Source organism: Rhipicephalus microplus, unplaced genomic scaffold (genome assembly GCF_043290135.1).
Source record: "Rhipicephalus microplus isolate Deutch F79 unplaced genomic scaffold, USDA_Rmic scaffold_12, whole genome shotgun sequence".
Taxonomy (NCBI): domain Eukaryota; kingdom Metazoa; phylum Arthropoda; class Arachnida; order Ixodida; family Ixodidae; genus Rhipicephalus; species Rhipicephalus microplus.
Window position 1 is genome coordinate 33,711,725 of NW_027464585.1, and position 12,189 is coordinate 33,723,913.

A 12,189-nucleotide genomic window follows, 5' to 3' on the forward strand; every position below is an offset into this window, starting at 1 on the left:
GTTATATATTTTTGAAAGCAATAATCTTGCATCTGCTGGATTATAATAGGATACTCCACTTTGTCGTACGCTTTAGCTAAGTCTAGAGTGACTAGTGCACAGTATTCGCGGCGATGCCGAGCCAGCTGTATGCGACTTTTCAAATCCACATTTGCACACCAAATGGAGTATCCCGATCTAAAGCCAATTTGTCTGGGGTTTATATTGCATGTTCATTGATATAGTTTATTATACGGGCATTTAGGACTCCCTCTACAAGCTTGACCAGGTTGGACGTCAATGAAGTAGGCCTTATGTTGTCCAGAGTAAATTCCCTGTTTCTTAAGTATCGGTATTATTTTGGAAAGCTTCCAATCTGCCGGAATCCAAGAATTTTTCAGTGAATAATTAACTATGTTACGGATTTCATGTGGGCATATTTCGTATAGCACTTTAATCATTGTAGAGGTCACCCCATCAGGTCCAGGAGCAGCGGGCGGTAAGCTCTTCATCACATCCGCCAGTTCAGCTAAAGATACCTCCTGAAAATCACAATCCACCATTAATACCACCATAGACTTTGGCATAATTGTCGTAAACCTGGTTTGCAAGCCATTAGCATTATTTTCCAAGAAATCAGAGAGTTCGCGAGGAGACATAATGGTGGAATGAATGCTTTCTGTCTGTGGAATAAATTTTCTCGCACGCAAAAACCTGAAAAACATATTCTTATTTTTAGACTTATACAGATAATTAAATTTATTCATATCATAGTCTTCTTTTGCTTTGCACACTAGACGCTTAAAATCAGCGGCCATGAATTTATAATCACTCCAATTTTCGGGGCATCGGTTAATTAACAGCTTTTTCCAAGCCGCTTTTCGCTTTCTATACCCCCTGACACATTCTAGATTCCACCACGGGCTAAAAGATCCCGCTGCGTTCGAGTTTACAATAAACGTTGAATTTCTTAATGATCGTTTCAACACCGCACATAGACTCATAGCCCTAAAGTTTTCCTGCATTTCCTCGCGAAAAATTAACGTAGATTTTAAGTCTTTTTGTAATTTAGCATAATTTACGAATGAGCCAACTTTCCCTGCCAAACTAAACCTCAGGAACCTAATTTCAAAAGTATTGGGAAGGTGGTCGCTGTTTGTAGCACAATGTAATATATTCCACGAGGATATGCTTAAAGTGGAGCTGGAAAATGTTAAATCAATAGTCGATTTAGAGTTGCCTCTTACAAATGTAGCAACGTGTGAGTTCAAGCAGTAAAAGTTATTATCAAGCGTCCATTCCGACAAACGTCTTCCGCATACATCAGATTTGAAGCCCCAAGACACATGGTGTGAATTGAAATCACCACACAGTACTATTTCTTTTCTGCATGAAGCTACCATAATATCGAGGCATCTCGTGTCTTGAACTCCTGCAGGAAAGTATACATTTGCAAAAGAGAAAGGCGAGCAGTCTGGTAGTGTTATGTCTAACACCAGAATTTTGTAATTCGTATCCATACACTGATACCATATCTCGGCTCTGTGACTAAATTTCGTAGATATTAAGAAAGCCAGACCGCCAACTCTACTCGGCCGATCCAGCCGGATTAATTGATAATTTTTCATGTAAATTTTTTTACCGTTAACAAGCCAGGTTTCCTGAATGGTAATTATGTCGGGAGAAAATTGCGAAAAATATATTGTAAATCTGTAGTTGCCGACCAAATAGACCGGCAATTACACTGCAGAATTTTTAGGGAACCTATTTTGATGCTATACCCGCAGAAAAAACTGCATGATCCAGAATATCTTTTTTCAAGAAATCATTTTTTGAAAGGTTCTCAAAGAAGTCTTTCTTTGACAAATGTTTCTTGGATTTTGGGTTCCGAGAAGACTTTTTAGAAGGGGGAGATCTGTTACGTTTCAAAGTTCTTTTGAGATTCTGTGTCCATTTCTCTAAAGTCTCCTGAATCATCTGCCACAGTTTCTGACTCAGCCTGAACTCTATTTTTTGAAGGTCTTGCTTTCGGAGAGATAGATCTATGATTAACTGTCAGATTTTCCTCATCTGTACCCCTTGAAATCAACAGAGCCTGCAAGTCCCGATTTAGCACAGAATCTGCACCAATGATTTGTGTCAGCTGTTGTGTTAACATATCAGCCAAGGCTTCAAAAAGAGTAGCTGCCAGACGCTGCATTGCCTTTTCAGTAGACTTATCGATAGCTTCAGTTATCGACTTTGCGAGTGATGCATCCATTGCCGCTGTGTGCCGTGATGTTATGCCTGCGTAACTTTTCGATCTTTCACGCATTTCTGGTACCGCCTCCCTCCTAGAGCAACGCCTGCGTTCTATGATTTCTAGAACACCCATTTCTCTTTCTTTTGCGCCACATTCATCAGAGTCTGCAGGGTGCGCTCCATTACACAAGCAGCACTTCTGGTCATCAGATTTGCAATCGCGGCTGTCATGACTCTCTCCGCACAGACGGCATCTAACCTGTGATCTGCATCCTTTCATGCTGTGGCCGAAACGCCAACATTTTGAACACTGCAAAGGTTTCGGAAAAAGTGGCTCTACTTTGTAGATTAGTGGCAATGCCTTAATTTCTGTTGGTCTGACTCTTCCGGCAAAAGTTACTATAACTGATACAGTAGGCGATTTTGTTTTATCAGTCGTTCGGGTGCATCGATAGACTGAAACTGCCCCAGCTACAGCAAATAAGTCCAGAATTTCTTGAGGTGCCAGACTCGTATTCACCCCACGGACTATGCCCTTCGTACATGCAAGATGAGCTGGAATAAACAAGCTCACCAGCTGTGCAGCAAATTCAGAGCAATTCAGGAGCTCTCGGACGCAATCCTGATCTGCAGAGCAGCACAGGATACCCCCTCGGCCGAACTGGCGGACCTCAGTAATCTTCTGGAAAAGTGACGAGGCTTTCTGAAGCTCCACTTGTATCACCTTCGGATTCTTCATCGGAATAGAACCCCCCTTTGTAGGAACTAGAGCCACAGGGACGTAGCTATCTCCACTGCGTAGCAAGGTATCAAGCGGCCAATCCTTGACCGGTAGTGAGGCCAGCCAAGGGGAGTGCCCTTGGCCAGGTGATGAGAAAGACATCAGAATATTCTGACTTGCTTGACCTCCAAAGGGCTGCAACAACGTTTCAGTTGAGAGAAACTAACAAGAAATACGAGGAATGAAAAGCAAACCAAATGTTAGCTAAAAGGATCCTGCCGCTCGACGTTGAACCGATCTCCGATGAGCCACGTAGCAGACTTCGCTCGGGTGAACCGACCACCGCCGATGGCTTCTTCTTAATGGCGAGACCGGTTCACCAGCGATCGAGCGGAAACAACCTTTCGTCTTCCTCGTCAGGCACACACGAGCGTCGCCCCCTAAATTATCAATATACATGCATGTAGCAATATTAGTAATAGCAGGGGTTTAACGTCCCAAAACCACCATGCGATTATGAGAAACGCCGAAGAGGAGTGCTCCGGAAATTTGACCACTTGGGTGTTTTAACGTGCACCTAAATCTAGGTACACGCACCTCAGTATTTGCGCCTCCGCCGAAAATGCAGCCGCCGCAGCCGGTATTCAATCCCGTGATACGTGCTTGCATACGTAATTGCTGACACTTCCGGGAAAAGCTTTCTAATGAATTTGTTTGTACTGCATTTAAAACAAAATGAAATGTCAAAGCTGCAACACATGGTTTGAATGCAGGTATTAACAAACGACGGTGAAGCTAGCACTCATCCCTGGGGAAACTGCCTGGAGTTTTAAAGCACGGTTGGTGAACAAATAAAAAAGTAGGCAGACTGAGGTATCAAAGGAGCATCTATAAACCCGAAAGTTATTGTTATATTACAGCTGTATCGGGTCGTAGTATGCAGACTGCGACAGCTTCGACTTTCTTCGTTACGCGCGCGGCACCGTTCTTGTCGATAGTTGCATCATGCAATTTTAATTATGTTGCTAGGTGACAAAACTGCCATTTGATTGAGAGGCACGCCATAGCTGAAGACTTGGGAATAATTTTGACAATCTTGGGTCTTTAAACGATTACGCGCCCGCCGAAATACTGCTACCGTGGCCGGGGCATTGCACTGTACAGTCAAAAGAAAACATCACTTGGCACCACTGTCGGACTGTAAGAAGAAACCCTTGTTGAAGAGCGCGCATACTGCTGTGAGCAGTAACAGCAATCAAATTCGACGCCATTCCGTGGAATTATCACTTCACGATCACTTCATCAAGGTGGCACATTTAAGAATGATTTTGGCGTGCAGCTTTTTTTCTTTCGTTTTGCCTCTTGAGACTGGTTGATGCCCTTTAAGAAAAAATGAAGTCGTGACAGCACGTAAATTACCGCTCTCTTTGACGCGAGATGCGGTGCAATCGAGCTCATATAAATTTAAGGTAAAAAAAGCTTGAGTAAGCGTTCCGGCGAAGCTGCAGTCTCTGTAGTGTTCACCACCTCGGGTTCGTAGTCAGCAGGAAGGTACATCGATGAACCTGAATCAGTGGCCTCACCGTCAATACAGCGTGCTGCAGTTTTCTTGGAGATGGTAAATTCGACCACCGAGTTCTTCCGCTTTCTCGGAGGTATTGGATGCAGCGCTGTCTTCGATAAATAGCTTGGAGCGTCCAGCGTTAGCTCTCGTCTCCTACGTGGTACGCGAACTTCTTCGCCGTTTATAACGTGCACGTAGTCTCCGAGAACACACGAAGGCTCGAATTGTAGCTCACATACAGAGCAGCTTTCATTCAAGGTCCCATCCTTTCGATGTAAATTCTGTTCCCAAACTTTCTTCCGTGACTCGTCTTTGGGTGCAGCGAAAAGCACCAGCTGTTGACTTTTTTTTCGCACCTAGGTGCAAAGCAGTGTCATTGCCGCCGATGACTCGACATTGCCTCATTGTCGTGTGGCCAGCAAAAACATTGCCAGAAAAACTTCCGTTCAGAGGGCGCGAACGCAAGCAACAGGTCACTGAACAGCACCCGAGAAGCCAGAGCGGCGCGGAGGTGACCATTATGCCAGGATGGATGGATGAATGTGGCTGTACCAGGTAGGTGTTCTGTGGCAGTACCTATAGATCGGGCAGCGGCTAACGCCACCTAGCCGCAATACTTAGTGAACTATTCATTAGATTTAACTTTTTTTTTGTTTAAATAGTGTGTTTGAGAATTCGTACTTTGAAGTGAAGGGTTTCATTTTCACTCGTGCCTTGACTTTAGCCACCAATCAGATAACCTCCCAAGGCAGCGCTGCCGTAGCCCATGCTACGGCAGCGCCGCCTTGAGAATCGGTTTGTTGTCTACTTGCGCCGCTTCACGTGATGCATGGCGAGAGAGGGTGCCTGAACCGCACACGACCTACTCATCGGCGCCACCCCTATGAAGGCGTGTGAGCCCGAAAATGGCGCGTAAGGACCGGAGATACCACGATGTGCCGCTACGACTTACCCTCACTGAACGTAAGCGCAAGGGCCGAGCTAAGTCAGACGTAGGCTATATTTACATACAGGGTGGCAGGAATAGGTTAAAGTGGGAAGAGATAGACGAGCAGTTGAAGCAGGAGGAGCTGATGGTATATGGGGTTGTAGAGACACATCTTCGGGACCTGGAGCAACCACCCTGCAATCCAGATTACGTATGGGAATATTGCAATAGAACAGAAGGCAGCAAAAAGGGGGGCGGAATTGGTGCATTTATACATAAGAGCATAGGTTGGCAAAAAGTCAAGCAGGGATGCAAGGAACATTTATGGCTAAAAGGGAAAGTGGCAGGGCAAATGACACACCTTGGTTTCATGTACTTGTGGACGGGAGCAAAGGCCAGAGAGGAAAACCAGGCAATGGTAGAGTGTATATGAAATGACATCCAGGAGTTAAGAGGAGAGTGTGAGATAATTATACTAGGAGATATCAATGCATACATAGAAGATATAGGTGGGTATACTGACCAAACAGGCAAAATGATCATGGATATGTGTGAAAGGCATGATTTTATCATTTGCAACAGTACCGAGAAATGTGAAGGGCAAATACTATGAGAGGTAGGAAGGCTGCAGTCAACGATATATTACGCCCTGATGTCACATAGTATGTATGATAAGCTCAGGGGAATGCACATAGATGAAGGTGGCTCCAGAAGTCTGGGTAGTGATCACAAACGTATCAAGCTAAGTTTTGGAAGAGCAGTCAGAGTGGGAAGGAGACGAGATGAGCAACTGCAGGAAAAACTTTATTCAGAAAAGCAAATAGATATAGCTACTAAACAAACTGAGAAATAATCACAGAGGATAATAAAACAGTGTGGACATACACAAATCTAATTAGACTGTTTGGGCTAGAGCTTGCTAAGGCACATGACAAGTCACCCCGGGAAAGAAGACACAAACCCAAGATTTGGTGGGATGAGGAAGTTAAGAGAGCCATAGCAAAACGTCACAAAGCCTCTAAGGAACACAGACATGCTAAGCAGCGGGGTGAACCGACAGATAATGTTGAAAAAAAAGGGAAATCTTTCTAAGCTTTAGAAAGGAAGCATCCCTCCTGATCAATGAAAAAATTAAAAGAAAGGGTGCTCAGTGGCTGGCAGAAGTACATAAAAAGGACCGAAAGGCAGCTGCGAAATTTCGGAACCATCTTAACTCTCTAAGAAATGAAACAAACCTAGAGCAGAGGTTTGTTACTACAGCTCAAGGTGCTAGGCTAGAAGGGGACGAAGCTATTGAATATATAAGAACAAAGGTGATAGAAAAATTTCAACAAAGATGTGCCTTATGCACCACAATTTACACGGATGGATCAAGTGGCACAATGGCTCCATTTTCGCAACGAGAGTGGGAAAGGGCTGAGAAGAGGGTTCCAACTAGTACATCAACAGGCCCAGGTGGCATTCCAAGCATGCTGATAAAGACATTGGGTCCGAAGTCTAAACAGACATTGAGAGAGGCAGTGAGCAGAACTATAATTGATGGTGAAGTCCCTGATGGATGGAAACTTAGCAGAATGAGCATGATTTATAAAGGAAAGGGAGGACAAAAATGACATAAACAACTACCGTCCCATAACAGTGACATCAGTGGTCTGCAGGCTGGCGATGCAGATTATAAAGGAAAGCGCTTATAAAGGAAAAGAAAAAAAACCATCATAGCAAAGTTCCTCGGGCTAACCTTACATTGTCTGTAACATTTACTAATCTTCGCAGGTTCTTGCCGAAACGTCAGCTTGTATCAAATGTTGTCTTATCATATACCAGCAATGTGCTCATATTAACTGAAACGTGCCTACATAGCAACATCAGTGACGATGAAGTTTCAGCCGACCTGCCTAACTTACATATTTATCGCAAAGATCGCACAGATGGACGTGGGGGTGGGGTCCTTGTGGCAGTGAATCAGCAGCTATCATCTTCCGTATTACACATCGATTCGGACATTGAAATATTATGGATCATCTGCCGCGTGGTACCGCGAACCGTACTTTTAGGCGTTTGCTATAGGCAGCCCCAAAGTAACCCCGATTTCCCGTGCAAACTGAACAGCATTCTAAACACTCTTACAAGAGTGCATCCAAATGCTGACATCGTTCTCTTCGGAGATTTCGATTATCCTCGCATTGACTGGCATAACTACACAACTTTTAGCCCAGGAGCAACTAACTTTGTTGATGTGTGTCTGAACTTCAACCTCTCGCAGTTGATAACTGAACCTAAGCGTGTCGCACAGAGCTCGTCAAACACCCTAGATTTGATACTAACAAACAACCCCGACTCTATGACATTCATAACACACTTAAGGGAAATAAGCGACCACAAGGTTGTTCATGCAACCTTTAACTTTGCCCCGCTAGTATGTGAAACTTACAAAAAAAAACAATTCGACTTTATGATAAGGCCAATTATGAAGCTATCAACAGCGAGCTAACCCGCTTTTTCCCGGTATTTGAGACGCAATTTAGTAATCATCCAGTACAAGAAAACTGGTTGCTTTTCGAGAGCAAAGTGCTAGAGCTGATTGAGAAGTATATTCCGGTATGTAGTTTCCGTGCTAACAAAAACAAACCATGGTTCAACAAATCACTGAAGCGACTAGAAAATAAGAAAAAAGATATTTCCGAGCTGCTAAACAGAGCAACAACCCACTTCTATGGCATAAGTACTACTCAGCGGAAACCGAATACCTCACGGCAATACAAAACGCTAAGTACAAGTTTTTTCACAATGACCTTTCTTGTATGCTAACACAAAATCCTAAGCAATTTCGGAGGGTGATTAACCCAGAACAAAAACACACGATAACACTAGCTAATGAAAACAGTGATGTTATAAGTAACGCAGAATGGGCGGACGTATTTAACACCGCCTTCGCAAGTGTATTTACTAATGACCATGTCATGCCTCCTATTGTACTAAGATCTCGGTGTATTACCAGCGAACTACCAATGCCTGACATTGTATTTTCCATTGATGACATAATATCTTGCATAGAACGTCTCAAGTGAACATCATCAGCTGGTTTTGACGAAATTAATTCGAAGTTTTTACTTAATACTAAGAACATTTCGGCTGCTTTTTTGTGTTTTTTGTTTTCTCAATCCGTTTCAACAGGTCACTTGCCCGATGACTGGAAAGTGGGAAAGGTCGTTCCCATCCATAAATCTGGCAGTAAGCAGTCACCATTAAATTATTGTCCAATCTTGTTAACAAGTATACCATGCAAAATCATCGAACATGACATTTATTCACAAATCATGACCTTTCTAGACTTAAATGATTTTTTTAATCCTTCACAGCACGGTTTTCGCAAAAGTCTATCCTGTGAAACTCAGCTAGCTAACTTCCTTCATGATTTACACTTAAACTTAGACTGTAACCAGAAAACTGATGCCATCTTTTTAGATTTCGCTAAAGCGTTCGATAAAGTGTCTCATCAGCTCCTTCTTTTAAAACTTTCTAGCTTAAACATTAACCCTAACGTTCTTAATTGGATTGCAGCATTTCTGAGGAATCGCTCCCAATCAGTTTTTGTTAATGAGTGTGTTTCTAACACTTTTCCAGTTACGTCCGGTGTTCCCCAAGGTTCGGTGTCAGGTCCTCTACTGTTCCTAATATACATTAACGACTTACCTTTGCACGTTTTATGTCACATTCGCATGTTCGCCGATGATTGCGTCATTTATCGTACTATTACTAATCCATCTGAGCAGCAAGCACTTCAACATGATCTTAACTCTATTCAAGCATGGTGTGACCATTGGCTCATGACACTTAACCCAACTAAATGCAAATCATTATCTTTCTCACGTCGACAAAACCCTTTAACTTTTCCTTACACACTCGCTAATGTCGACTTGGACAGAGTCGAATCTTATAAGTATCTAGGAGTAACATTGTCATATGATCTATCGTGGGGTGCGCATGTCACTAACATAATAGCGGGTGCTAACAAATCACTTGGATTTCTGAAACGTCATTTCCGCCACGCTCCCAAACACCTGAAACTTCTAGCCTACAAATCTATTATCAGGCCAAAGCTTGAGTATGCGTCTGCCATTTGGAGCCCGCTTCAGGCTTACTTAACAAATTCACTTGAGGCACTGCAGAACCGCGCGGTACGATTTATTCATTCATCATATTCATACCATGTCAGTGTGTCATCATTGAAAGAAGAATCATCTCTATTAACTCTTGCAGCTCGTCGTCGCATTGCCACCCTAGCTCTGTTCCATAAGTTCTATTACAGCTCACGTGACCGACCGGACTTTATCACCACTCCAGCCCGCATATCTCATCGCACAGGTCATGCCCTACAAGTCACCCGTCCACGCAGCCACACCAAGACATTTTCTGCCTCCTTCTTTTCACGGGCATCATCTGAATGGAACGACCTTTCCCACAGCACTGCCGCCATTACCTGCCCGAGTTTTTTTTTACAAAATTTAACACATTGTCTGTCTCGCAATTAACATATATGGTTAGCATTTTTTTGTATAATTTCTCTACATCCACCCTTTATGTAACACCCCCTAGTGGGGTCTTTAAGGTAATAAAATGAAATGAAATGAAAGACTGCAGGCATGGATAGAGGATGAGGAAGTGCTGGGGGAACTGCAGAACTACAAGGATTAGAAGCCAAATTAGAGGGAAGTAGACTTGGCTTCAACCTTTTTCAGTCAAACAAGGAAAACTCATTGAACAGGCACTACCAGCATTGATGTACGCAGATGATATAGTGCTAATGGCCGACAACAGGGAAGATTTGCAAAGATTAATGGACATCTGCGGCAATGAGGGAGATAGGTTAGATTTTAGATTCAGTAAGGAAAAATCAGCAGACATGATTTTTAATGATAACGAAGGTAGTGAGCTTAGAATACAGGAGTTCACGCTAGAGATAACAGATAAATACAAATATTTGGGCGTATGGATAAGCAATGGGACCAAGTACCTAAGGGAACACGAAATATACGAGACGACTAAAGGTAACAGGAATGCTGCAGTAATGAAAAATAGAGCACTGTGGAATTACAATAGGTATGATGTTGTGAGAGGAATATGGAAATGGGTCATGGTTCCTGGTCTGACGTTCGGCAATGCGGTCTTGTGCATGAGATCAGAAGTTCGAGCAAGATTAGAAATTAAGAAACGTGGAATAGGTAGGCTTGCCTTAGGAGCTCACGGGAATACACCAAATCAGGGAGTACAAGGCGATATGGGATGGACATCATTCGAGGGCAGGGAAGCTAGCAGCAAGATAAAATTTGAGAAGCGATTAAGAGAAATGCGGGAGGAGCATTGGGCTAGGAAGGTTTTTAGCTTCTTGTACATGAAGAATGTCGATACAAAATGGAGGAAGAGAACCAGAAAATTGATGGATATATACATAGAAAACAGGAGGGGGCCAAATCAAAAAGAACTATCCGTTCTTTTGAAGGTAAAGGAAATGAAGACTGACATATCGAGAATTGGCATGATTAAGAAGTCCGCACAAGAGAACTATCGAACTTTTAAACAGAAAATTGCCAAGGAAATGATCTATGATAATACTTGGGGTAGTTCTCTACTGTTTGAGGCCAGGACAGAAGTATTGCGAACCAAGACATATCAGGCCAAATACGAAAGGGTAGACACGGTATGAAGTGCATGCGGAGAGGAGGAGGAAACTGCCGAACACTTGATAATGTTCTGTAAAGGGCCTCACCCTTGTGTGGCCCTCGATTCAAAATAATTTTGTTTCCTTCTTTCAAGGCGTGCAGTAGCACGTGACGCGCCGCTCCCTGGTCAAAAATGCAGGATTAAAAGCGAATTAATGCAATAAAGTGGGCGACAGCTTGTGACCGATGGCCGCTCTTTGATATATTCAAAATAAACAGACTGCAAGATATATAGGTTACGGTGCACCAAGAATTTTATCACAGTATTGGCACGATCTACGAATTTTACATATTTTCGCCTGAAAAAGCGGCTTTAGCTCGAGTACTGTGTGGTGGGCCTCAATGATACAACAGAAGGTAGGATAGTACTCAAGGTGGTAGTAAAAAAAAAACACTTTATTCATTCGACAGTGCATCATCTATACCAGCACAACATGCACTGACAGGATAAAAGTCACAACACACTCGACAAGCTTCGAAAGCTTTCGTAGCTTCTGCGTCTTGTCTGCTTCAACCTTCCGCAGTTGCTTACAGTATTGCCTCATCCTGACTCCAACATAATAATGAAGCACTTTCAACATAATATCCACCTTGTGCCCATGACAGGGAAATGATAACATGGAATTTTCAACTACATAGTTTATTCTCATGTCATGTGCATGCTTTTCTCCAGCATGTTTGCAAAATATTGCTTCAACTTCCTTTAAGAACATAAACAGGCAAGTGAACAAGGATAAGCTATTTCAAATAGGCTAGCATTTGGGTGGCAGGCGTTTCGACTGGCGAACGTATGTGCACGAATGGGGCCTCATCTGGTTTGGCGAGTTAGTTTTAACGGCTCAGACAGTGACGTCACGGAATATGGTGTCACTCTCTACGTCCATTCCCGAAAGAAGAAACTGGGAAGCAAATGGTTAGGAAGCTGAAAAGGAAACGAGCACGACCATTTCACGTTTATGCGCCCACAACAGGGCACAAAGATCTAAACAGCATGCCTGTGACGAATAACGAAAGGCACAATCGGAATGGCACATGG